This window comes from Alligator mississippiensis, chromosome 1 (genome assembly GCF_030867095.1).
Source record: "Alligator mississippiensis isolate rAllMis1 chromosome 1, rAllMis1, whole genome shotgun sequence".
Taxonomy (NCBI): domain Eukaryota; kingdom Metazoa; phylum Chordata; order Crocodylia; family Alligatoridae; genus Alligator; species Alligator mississippiensis.
In genome coordinates this window covers 109896078-109905669 of record NC_081824.1, presented here as the reverse complement: position 1 = coordinate 109905669, position 9592 = coordinate 109896078, and positions in this window count along the sequence as shown.

Genomic DNA, 9592 nt, shown 5'->3' with positions numbered 1-9592 from the left:
TTACGGTACTCTTCAAGTCAAACTGGTATATGCAAACAATATTACATACCTCAAGGAGGGGCTGTAAGAATAATATAATGAATGTCTGTAAAGTTCCTGTGACTTTAAAACCTCTAGCAGAGATTTAACTTCTACTAGAGACAGACAGCATATAGTTCTGGTTATCATTTCCTATCAAAGATGGGAGCTCCAAAAGTACAGCAAATGCTAGCATTACCCTGGTATGTTGACAATTGGACAGGAGCTAGATTTAAAAGGACTTCCAAATTATTTATGGCCTTTTCCTTATTTCTAGAGGGCTTCACACTTATTATTAATTTATTTTCACAACCCTCCTATTAAGTGAGACAAAGGGAGGCAAAAGTAAAATAGGTCCCTTAATTTTTCGTACCCAGTTGGATACACGTATTTTTCAGAGTATTCAGCATTACATTACACTTCTTATAATGTCATGGTGGCACCTAATTGAATTGTCCGTGGGCTTGGACCTTTTGGATACACAGCACAGGCCTCTACCACGGGAATCAACAAAGTAACTGGTAGCCGTAGGAGGCTATCACACTGTATGGAAACCAATCTTTAAGAGATAAGATATACACTGTCCAGTTAGTCTCACAGATATTTGCCTACAGAAGAGGAATATGGCAACTCTTAAATCTTAGCTTTGATTCTAGTTGCTGAAGGAAATATGCTTTTGTAGGTACAGGCCCTTCAGCTCATCTTCCCCCAGGACTGAACCTTCCTGCCTAACCTGGCTCAGTCTTTTTATATTAGTCTCCTGTCCCACCCTCTTGGTTTAATCAAAGATTTTGGTCCTCTTTGACCATTTCCAGGCTCCTTGGCCCAGTCTTCTTGCCCAAATAGCTGCAATCTTCCTTTACACACATTTTCTGGTTACGGCTCTTCGTTTTCTTTACCCTTCCACCAACTGTTAATGCTAGAACCTCTGCCACTCTGTTCCCAGGTTCCTCCCTGGCTCCCAGTCAGTCCTATTACCCAGAAAATCCCATTCCTGTTACTCAGCTAGTCTTCCCTGCTTGTTAACTACCAGCTCTTGTCTGCTGAGCCATTGGAGAAGAGGTCCTTGAAATGGATTGTTCAATCTGTCCTGACCCCCCTCATGAAGACATCTCTGGTGGGAGGTATGCAGGAGAAAATGTGTAATGGTGGATTTAATTTTTATTACAATAATAATTGGCATTTAAGGGGTTAAATATAAAGCATATGCTGGTAGGAGTACACAGGCAGCTGGTAAACCTGGAAGGGGGTACACAATAAGAAAAAGTTTGGGAACCTCTGCCCTAATGTTTACCAGATCTGCCTCCTCACAAGGCTGCTCTTTAGTCAGACAGCTTCATTCTCTTCTTCTTCAACCACCGAGGCATCCATCAGACAAAGTATTGAACACGCAAAAGAAAGAGACTCCCGGCTCTTTCTGTAATAGGAACCAAAGTAGCCAATGGTTCCCATGAGCAGCAGTTGCAAAGAAATTACCACTTAGCCATTGCTTCAAACAGAATTTTTGGAGAATTTAGCTGCCAAACTCTAACAAGTGATTATCAAGCATATGCAAGCTGAGTTTTTTTTCAGCAGTTTATGGCATTATAAACCATTATAAACCACTTATAATTCCTGACACTTGCTTCTCAGTTATCGTATTTTTTTAATATAGGCAAACAAATCATTTTTCCTAATCTCATTTTATGCATCAACCAAAATGTTTTAGTTTAAACTTAAAAAAAAAAAAAAATCAGCCTGAGGCAGACAACTGGGATGGAAAATATTGGCCCAAGCTCTTAGCATTATAAACCAAAAGCAAGATTTTAACATGGGAAGTGTTGGGAAGTCTTAACTACAATACCACAAGTTGGTTTATTTATATTGGGCTGTGTTATCCCTCCCAAAGTAAAAATGCAGAGGAGAAGCAAAATTACGAGAGACAGACTTCCTGATTCATTCCATTCAGGAAATGGTTTACGGGTGTATAGAGAGGTTTTGGCCCTCCCGTTGTTTAAGCACACTAAATCTTTGCTGAAATCTCACAGTGAAGAGATTTACATGACTGGACAAGCACTTCACAATGTCCTTGGTGAGCCTCCCTTCAAGTCCGTCAGAAGGGTGCCTTATTTTAGCCATCCTGTTATGGTCGCAATACACAGCACTGTATTCACTCTCACATTGTGAGGTTGGTTCAAAAGAATGGCACACAATCAATCCAAGTACATCCAGACTCATGAGTTTTACCTACTGGAATGTCTCTGAGGGTTTACCTGAAAATTTCTGTCCTTGGTCCTCTGTCCAGCCAATTCCTCCAATCTATAATGTGCCAAGGGCAGCAACAACAAAACCGTATTTCACATCATGGATGACCAAAATAACCAACTCTGACTAAAGTATAGGAGTGAGTCTACTACCCACTTTGGGTGGGTAAGTGCCTTAACTACAGGAATAGAGAGACATCCATGCATCTCCAGAGGGCAATCCTATAATGGTTTTTTGCACACCCAGAGCAAGTAATACAACTATTCCGGCACTTTAGTTGGGTAACTCAGAGATGGTCACAACCTGCACTTTGGTTATGTACTGAGTGAAATACAATTCTGACCTAAATGATTATTGCATGTACTGAGGAGTTTCTGTGCTATTGGAAAGAGAATGGGTACTGCTGCTTTAGCTTTAATTCCCTAACTTGTATGTTCTGAGTCAGCAGAGGAGTTTCAACTTCTTTTAACCTTCCTCTGAACACTAACAGAGTTAACTCATTGACTGTCTATTGTTTCTTCTTTCATGATGCGAGTTTTTTGTTAATATTGACATATTTACCTGTTACCCAAGTGTTTCTATAACTACAGTTACATTTTGTAACATTACAGTTTGTGCATAGACTTGGGCTAGCTTTAAAACAGGTACCAATGCATCTGCAATGGCAGGAGCATCAGCTGCCAGCTGCAACTCACAATGAAGCCTGTCCTGATGGGACTAGATTGTTATCAATAGCTGAGTTACCTAATTTAGAATTAAGTGCATCTACGTGAGCTGCAATCACAGCCTTTAATTGCAGTGTAGACACATAGGGCGCTTGTACACATGACAAAAATTGCCCTTTTTGTGATTTAACTACATTACAGTTTTCACGTACGGTGGGGTTTTTTTGTGATTTAAATGTTTTCTTTTCAATTCGTAGTCAAATACATCCCAAAGTATTTTAGTTTGTATCTCCACAAATTAAACTGATGCGTCCATGGTCCACCACGTGAAAACAGAAATTCACTCAACGACATGTAATGAGCCCCTTTGTCCACCAGATGCCACTGCAACTTTTGTGTAGGGAGCCCCTTTGTCCACCAGATGTCGCTTTGAATTACAGATAGGAGAGGAAAAGGTTACCTGCAATTTTTAGGTACTTGGGTGTAATGTGTTTTCCTGATGTCAGGTGTAGCAGTCCACCCAGCCCAACGTGAATCAATCTTCTGTTCACCTACAAGGACATCCGCGGCTCTCCCCTTACCCGGATGTGCCCTGGCCAAGGTGACAATGGTACAGTCACCCCCTAATCTGCCCCTGGTTCCATCCGGGAATGAAAAAATTGCTTGGCTGCCTGAAGGGGGGAGAGCTTTCATTTGCTTTCAGAGCAAATGACACCCTCCTAATCACAGGATTTTAGCCCGTAGCCTTCACGCACAAGATCGCTCTACAGTCAGACCCATGGCAGCCTGCAGTCCTTCATGAGAACAGCATCATCAACCCATAATCTGCCCCTGGTTCAATCCAGGAATGAACCACTTAGGTGCCTAAAAAGGGCACCCTGAACTGCTTACATTTGCCCTTTAGTCAGACAGAGCAAATGGTGCCCACCTTCTCACAGCACTGACTGCAACCCGTAGCCTCCACACTTCTTTTTTTTCCTTGTGCTGGCTGCCACGCCAGTCGTGATTGCACCAGCTCACCCCACAGTCAGACCCATGGTAGCAGGCAGCCCTTAATGAGGATGGTACCATCACCCCATAATCTGCCCCTGGCTCAATGCAGGAATGAACCACTTAGGTGCCTAAAGGGGGTGTCCTGGACTACTTTCAGATGCCCTTCAGAGCAAATGGTGTCCACCCTCTCACAGCACTGAGTGCAGCCCATAGGCCCCATACTTCATAATATTTTTTCCCCTTATGCTGTCTGCCCTGCCAGTCACAATTGCACAGACTCACCCCACAGTCAGACCCATGGGTGCTCCTGCAATGGCAGCAGGTAGCCCTTACTGACAACATCACCATCACTAGGATTACCATATTTCCAGTTCCAAAAAAGAGGTGCCCAGCCCATTCCATGGCCCCTCACTCCCAAGCCACAGCCCAGCCAAGCCCTGAGGCTGCACCTTACTTCTAAACTGGCACGTCTGGCCCTGCCAGTGCACCTCACTCCCAACCCGCAGTCCTTTGCCCCACTGTGCCATGCTGGTGCCAACTGGGGATTTACTGTTTTTCCAGTTTTACAAGTTTAACAACCCTCTGCAAACAGCTGTTGATAAGCCAGGGAGCCTGGCTTGATGACCTCCTAATGGCCCACACTGAAAGAAATGAAAAGAAAACAGGTTTTTTTACATAATTAACATTTACTGATTTATTGAGCATAATTTACATAAATTACCAAACATCACAGCTTTTACAAGGTAACCATGATCAACAAGAAATAGTCTTCTACTTTTAAAACCTCAAGCAATAATCACTGAGTTTTGTTATAAAAACAAGCAATAACCATAAGCATTTGGTTATGTTTAAAACAACAAACAAGCGATAATCAATAATCAGCAAAAATCAATGAATGACTTTCACTGGAGATAAGCAATTCTGTTTTCTACATATCCAAGCTGGACTGCCCTTCTCTCTCCCATTCTCATGTATGCCTCCTGCTGCATTGCTCAGATGACACCCGGCCACAGATATGACATGCCCATCTTACCCCCTGCAACCACGCCATGCAGGTACTGATGGTGCTGACAATCCTATCTGTCCGGACATCATTAACAGGCTTCCTATCTGGTTTGCTTTTTTTTGGCAGCAGCGGTGTAACAAGTAGAGCTGAAAATCAAGAAATGCAGAGAATTGAGCCTCTTTTGAGAGCTCTGTCCTCAGCGAATCAGAGGAGCAGATAAGAAACAATCGGGGAAAACCACTGAGAAGGGCTTCCCTGCCTGTCCAAGCTGTTAGACTGCAGGCCCTGAACAGCTGCAAACAATTGACCAGTAGTGTCTTCCTGCTGTGCGTTGCCCTGCACATCCCTGAGCTGCCTAACTCACCGAGTCTTTAAAGCAGTGTCCAATGCTTACCCAATCCCCCACAACTGTCAGTTCAGATGAAAGTTGACTTCAATTCCCACCCCTCCACCTCACAGCCCAGCCTAATTTCAGGTGTCAGTTCAGATGACACTTGACTTAAAGGTTCCCCAGGGCTTCACATGTCAGTTGTGGAGGACAATGCCCCCGGTCTCTCCTCTTCAGCAGACCCTTCAAGGGCCAGTATTAGTAACTGCCGCTGCCTTCTCACTTGAGGCAGCAAGACTCAGAGTCAGACCCATGGTCAGTGAGCTCTCAGGAGCGGAGGATGGCCTGGATACCTCTGATCATCTCATAGCTTGGCATTTGAGAACCTCCATTAGTGCTTGGAGGTACCGATAATGCGGCACATTATGCACAGGGGTGCTCTTCCACTGAGCTCTTGCTACATCATGTTGAAATGCAGCTCTCATATTCTTGGCCTTCACCCTGCACTGGCCCGCCATCTTGTTATGTCCTCGCTGGGCAAGTCTCCTAGACATATCCAGGTAGATGTGCAAGTTTGCACTCAGGCTGTTGCCAATGCTGAACTGGGTTAACACCTCAGGATCCCCCTGCACCCGCACTAGGCTCTTAGTTTCTGCATAGGACCAAGTGGTCCTAGTCTTACAGCCCTGGTTGGCTGTCTTCTCTCCTGGGTCTGCTCTCTTCTCTCCTCAGCATCAGACATCTCAAATTAATAAGAGGTATCGTACCCCCCAACCCACACAGGAAAATTACTGCATGGGCCAGCTGCCAGCTACCATGCAGGGGTGAGCAACTGCACCGGAGCCCTATGAGTGGCTGTAGCAGCCAGTGGTGGCAGGGAGCAAGCAGAGGGGCTACATTGCCTGGGGCAGACTGTGGCTCTGCTCCAGCTATGGACCATGGTTTTACCACTGCAAGATGCCAGGCTGGCTGGGGTGCAGGTCCATACCATGCCATGCCATGCCACGCACCCTGACAGCAGGGTTGATGCTAATATGGAGCTTTCAGGGGGTGACTAAGCCACCCCAAAATTTTACAAAGCCATGCACACTGCCACCATGCACTGCCAGCACATCTGGCCTGGTCTCCACGGAAACGCTGGGGACATGCTCACAGTGTGGCTGCTGCTGGGGTCTCCATGAAAACTGGCCCAAACCACACAGGCAGGGGCTGCTGGGAAATGTAGTCCAGCCACAAAGGAAAAAAAAACATTGAGGGATAGAACCCAACATAGCCCCCAGTTGTGGCTTTTTACTGCCTATATACAGTGGTCACCGGGCTGTAAAAACTGCCTGAGACTGACCCATACTTACACAGGTAGACACAGATCCAGAGTGGGTATGGTGGTGCAGTCACATCCCCAATTTTGATCATACCTTAGAAGCATCAAGCAGAGACTTTTTTTTAAGTTCCCAAAGCAGGTAAGAATTCCAGCCCCCCTTTCTCCTCTATGCTCAGCAGCACCTTCACTCCCATTGTCTCCCTCCCCTGTCCACCACTACCACTGTCCACACTATCCCTAGCTAAGTCAGAGGCGGGGGGAAGCTTTAGAACTGCTTCTGTCCTGCTCCAGCTGGACTGTACTAGGAGCTGGACTAAGCCAGGGGAAAGTGACAGGCGTGGCAGTGGGCAGGTTGTCTATCCCTCCCTCAGTACCCCAGGTATTCCATGCCAGCCAGGACAGGGTCAGTGAAGGAGGCCTCACTTGCTGGTGCTGCTGTTTTTGGAACCCCGTGAAATCACAACCTTTATATGCAACCCCCATGCGGCCTGGCTAGAGCAGGGCAGGAATGGCTCTGGTCAGCTGGGGAAAGTGGCAGCAGCATACAGGGGAGAAGGGGAATGAGAGGGGAGAGGAAGTGCTGCCTAACACAGAGGGAAAAGCAGGGGTGGTGATTGTTACCTGATTTGGGGACCTAAAAAAGTCCCCAGCTGCTGCTTCCATGTAGTATGCCTACCTAGGTGGGGTAAAAGGGCTGAGAGCAGGAGGGGACAGCAGCAGTCCCTTTTATAAAATCCTGGATCAGTCTATTTATAGGCATAAAGCCTTTATTGACAATATAGACCATGCCATGGAGAAAATGAGAATCATGCTTAATTTGTGTTCTCTACATTGTAATCATCAGCAGCATCACTGAGGGAAAAGGTGCCTTCTAGCAGCGATGAGCCAGAGATCCTGGTTTTCTCTGATAAAAAAACCACAAATTCTCTGATAACCGCTTCCCCCAATCCGTTATTAAAATTAAAAGGTCCCTACAGCACCCCCCAGCCCTGCTAGTGCCCCTGACTGCCCCAAAAGCCCCCCCAGCCCTGTTAGTGCCCCTTACTTCCCCGACAACAGCCCCCCCACCCCACTTGTGCCTCTCGCCCCCCACCCATAGCCCTTGCCCCCCAGTCCTGCTGGATGGGCCCCTGAGCTGCTAGGGCTATGGGGCCAGGGACCCAAGTCTGCAGTTCCCTGTCCCTAACAGCAGGCAGCTGTAGCAGAAGCAGCATGGAGCCAGCTCCTCCACGGCTGCTGCCTGCTCAGGCAGGGCTGGGGCTGAAGCCAGCTCCTGGAAGCCCTGCTGGTGCCCCCAGCCATGGCCTGTAACCCCCAGCCCTGCCAGAGGGGTCCCCAGCCCCCTGCAAGCCACACTTACCACACAGGCTCCAGGAGAAGAGTGAAACTGAGCTGAGCAGAGCCGTGGCTGATTGAGAGTCTCAGGCCCCACCATTCCCCTTCCCCTCTCCCTCCGGGCAATGCTGGGGGTTTCCTGCCCTGTTTGCAAACAGCTCTTGCAGGCTGGAGCTCAACCAGCCTGCAGAGCTATTTGCAAAAGCAGGAAATCTGCAGGTTTCTCTGCTAAAAGGAGAAATACATAATTTCTCTGATGAAAAGGGGAAATCCATGGTTTTCTCTGTTTTTCCATGGGAAACAGAAAACCTGGATCCCTAGTGATGACATTATATCCTCAAATCATCCTATCCAAATGGTAAAACAAAACATGGAGCTGTTCCAGAGGACATAAAAAGCATTTCTGTCTTTGGTCCTCTGTCAATGACTATATTGCTCTGAACATCTTGAACATTCAGGTTTTCCATACAACATAACTGGATCCAAGTCATCAGGTCACTGAGGAAATATCATAAGAAGATACAGAGGTACTGAAGAGGAATGGATAGAGCTGCAATGTCAAACTGATGTCGTATGACTTCCTCACAGGAAGTAGTGACTGTAAGTACACGAGTTGGCTAATAAATGTGGGCTTTTATTGAAGGTGGCCTATTTCTCAACAGTAGAATTTGAAAACCATGATGAATGCAATGGGAGACAAAGAAATATTGAGGGAATGCAGTGCTAGCAACATCAGAAGCCAATTCATTTCTTAAAAACATACACACTACTAAGAACCTAAAGTTCATGAGAAAAAGAAAGAACAAAAGCAGCATAAGAGAGATCTTGCTATGTGCTGATCAAATTAGTCAGTATATGATCTGTGTCTTTGAACTTTGTGGGTAATAAGCAGCTAAGCTAAGTCACAGAGGCCATGTCTACATGAGTAGCAGACTGCACAGTTGTTACTGCTGCTGATGCAAGTACTAAATGACTGTGCAGTAACTTGTGTTACTGTTCAGTACCATCACCACAGAGGCTTTTAGTAGCTCATTGCTACTGCGCAATATTGTCAACACACGGTTAGTGCCCACCACCAGTACTACGTGGTAGCAACAAGTAACTGTGCAGTAGCATCTCATGCAGCTGGGCCAGGAAAGTATTAATAAAAGTTTTAAAGATATAAAATGTTAAAGATATCAAAATTCAGAAAAGCTATTCCAATGTGCATCTTGGGTGGGGAGGGGGAGAGTGAGACAGAGCAAGAGAGCAGCCTCTGCATAAATAAGAGCCCTAAGTGAACTGGAAGATCTACTGACAAAGACAACATATAAGGATGAGATTAAGAACAGGAAATTGCCATAATAATAGAGTTGTGGAGAAACATTCTGAATCTCATATTACAATATTAAAGACGTCAGGGGTTTAACTGGAAAATAGATGGTCAGGGTTTGACCATGAAGAATCATAACCCAGGGAATCAGAAACAGACAAGATCAGGAAAGCAGGGAAGCAAGGGTGAGGCCACATCTGGAGTACTATGTTCACTTTTGGACCCCCCACTACAGAAAGGATGTGGACAAATTGGAGAGTCCAATAGAGAACAACAAAAATGGTGAGGGAGCTGAGACACATGGCTTATGAGGAAAGACTGAGGGAACTGGGCTTATTTAGTCTAGAGAAGAGGAGACTGAGAGGGGACT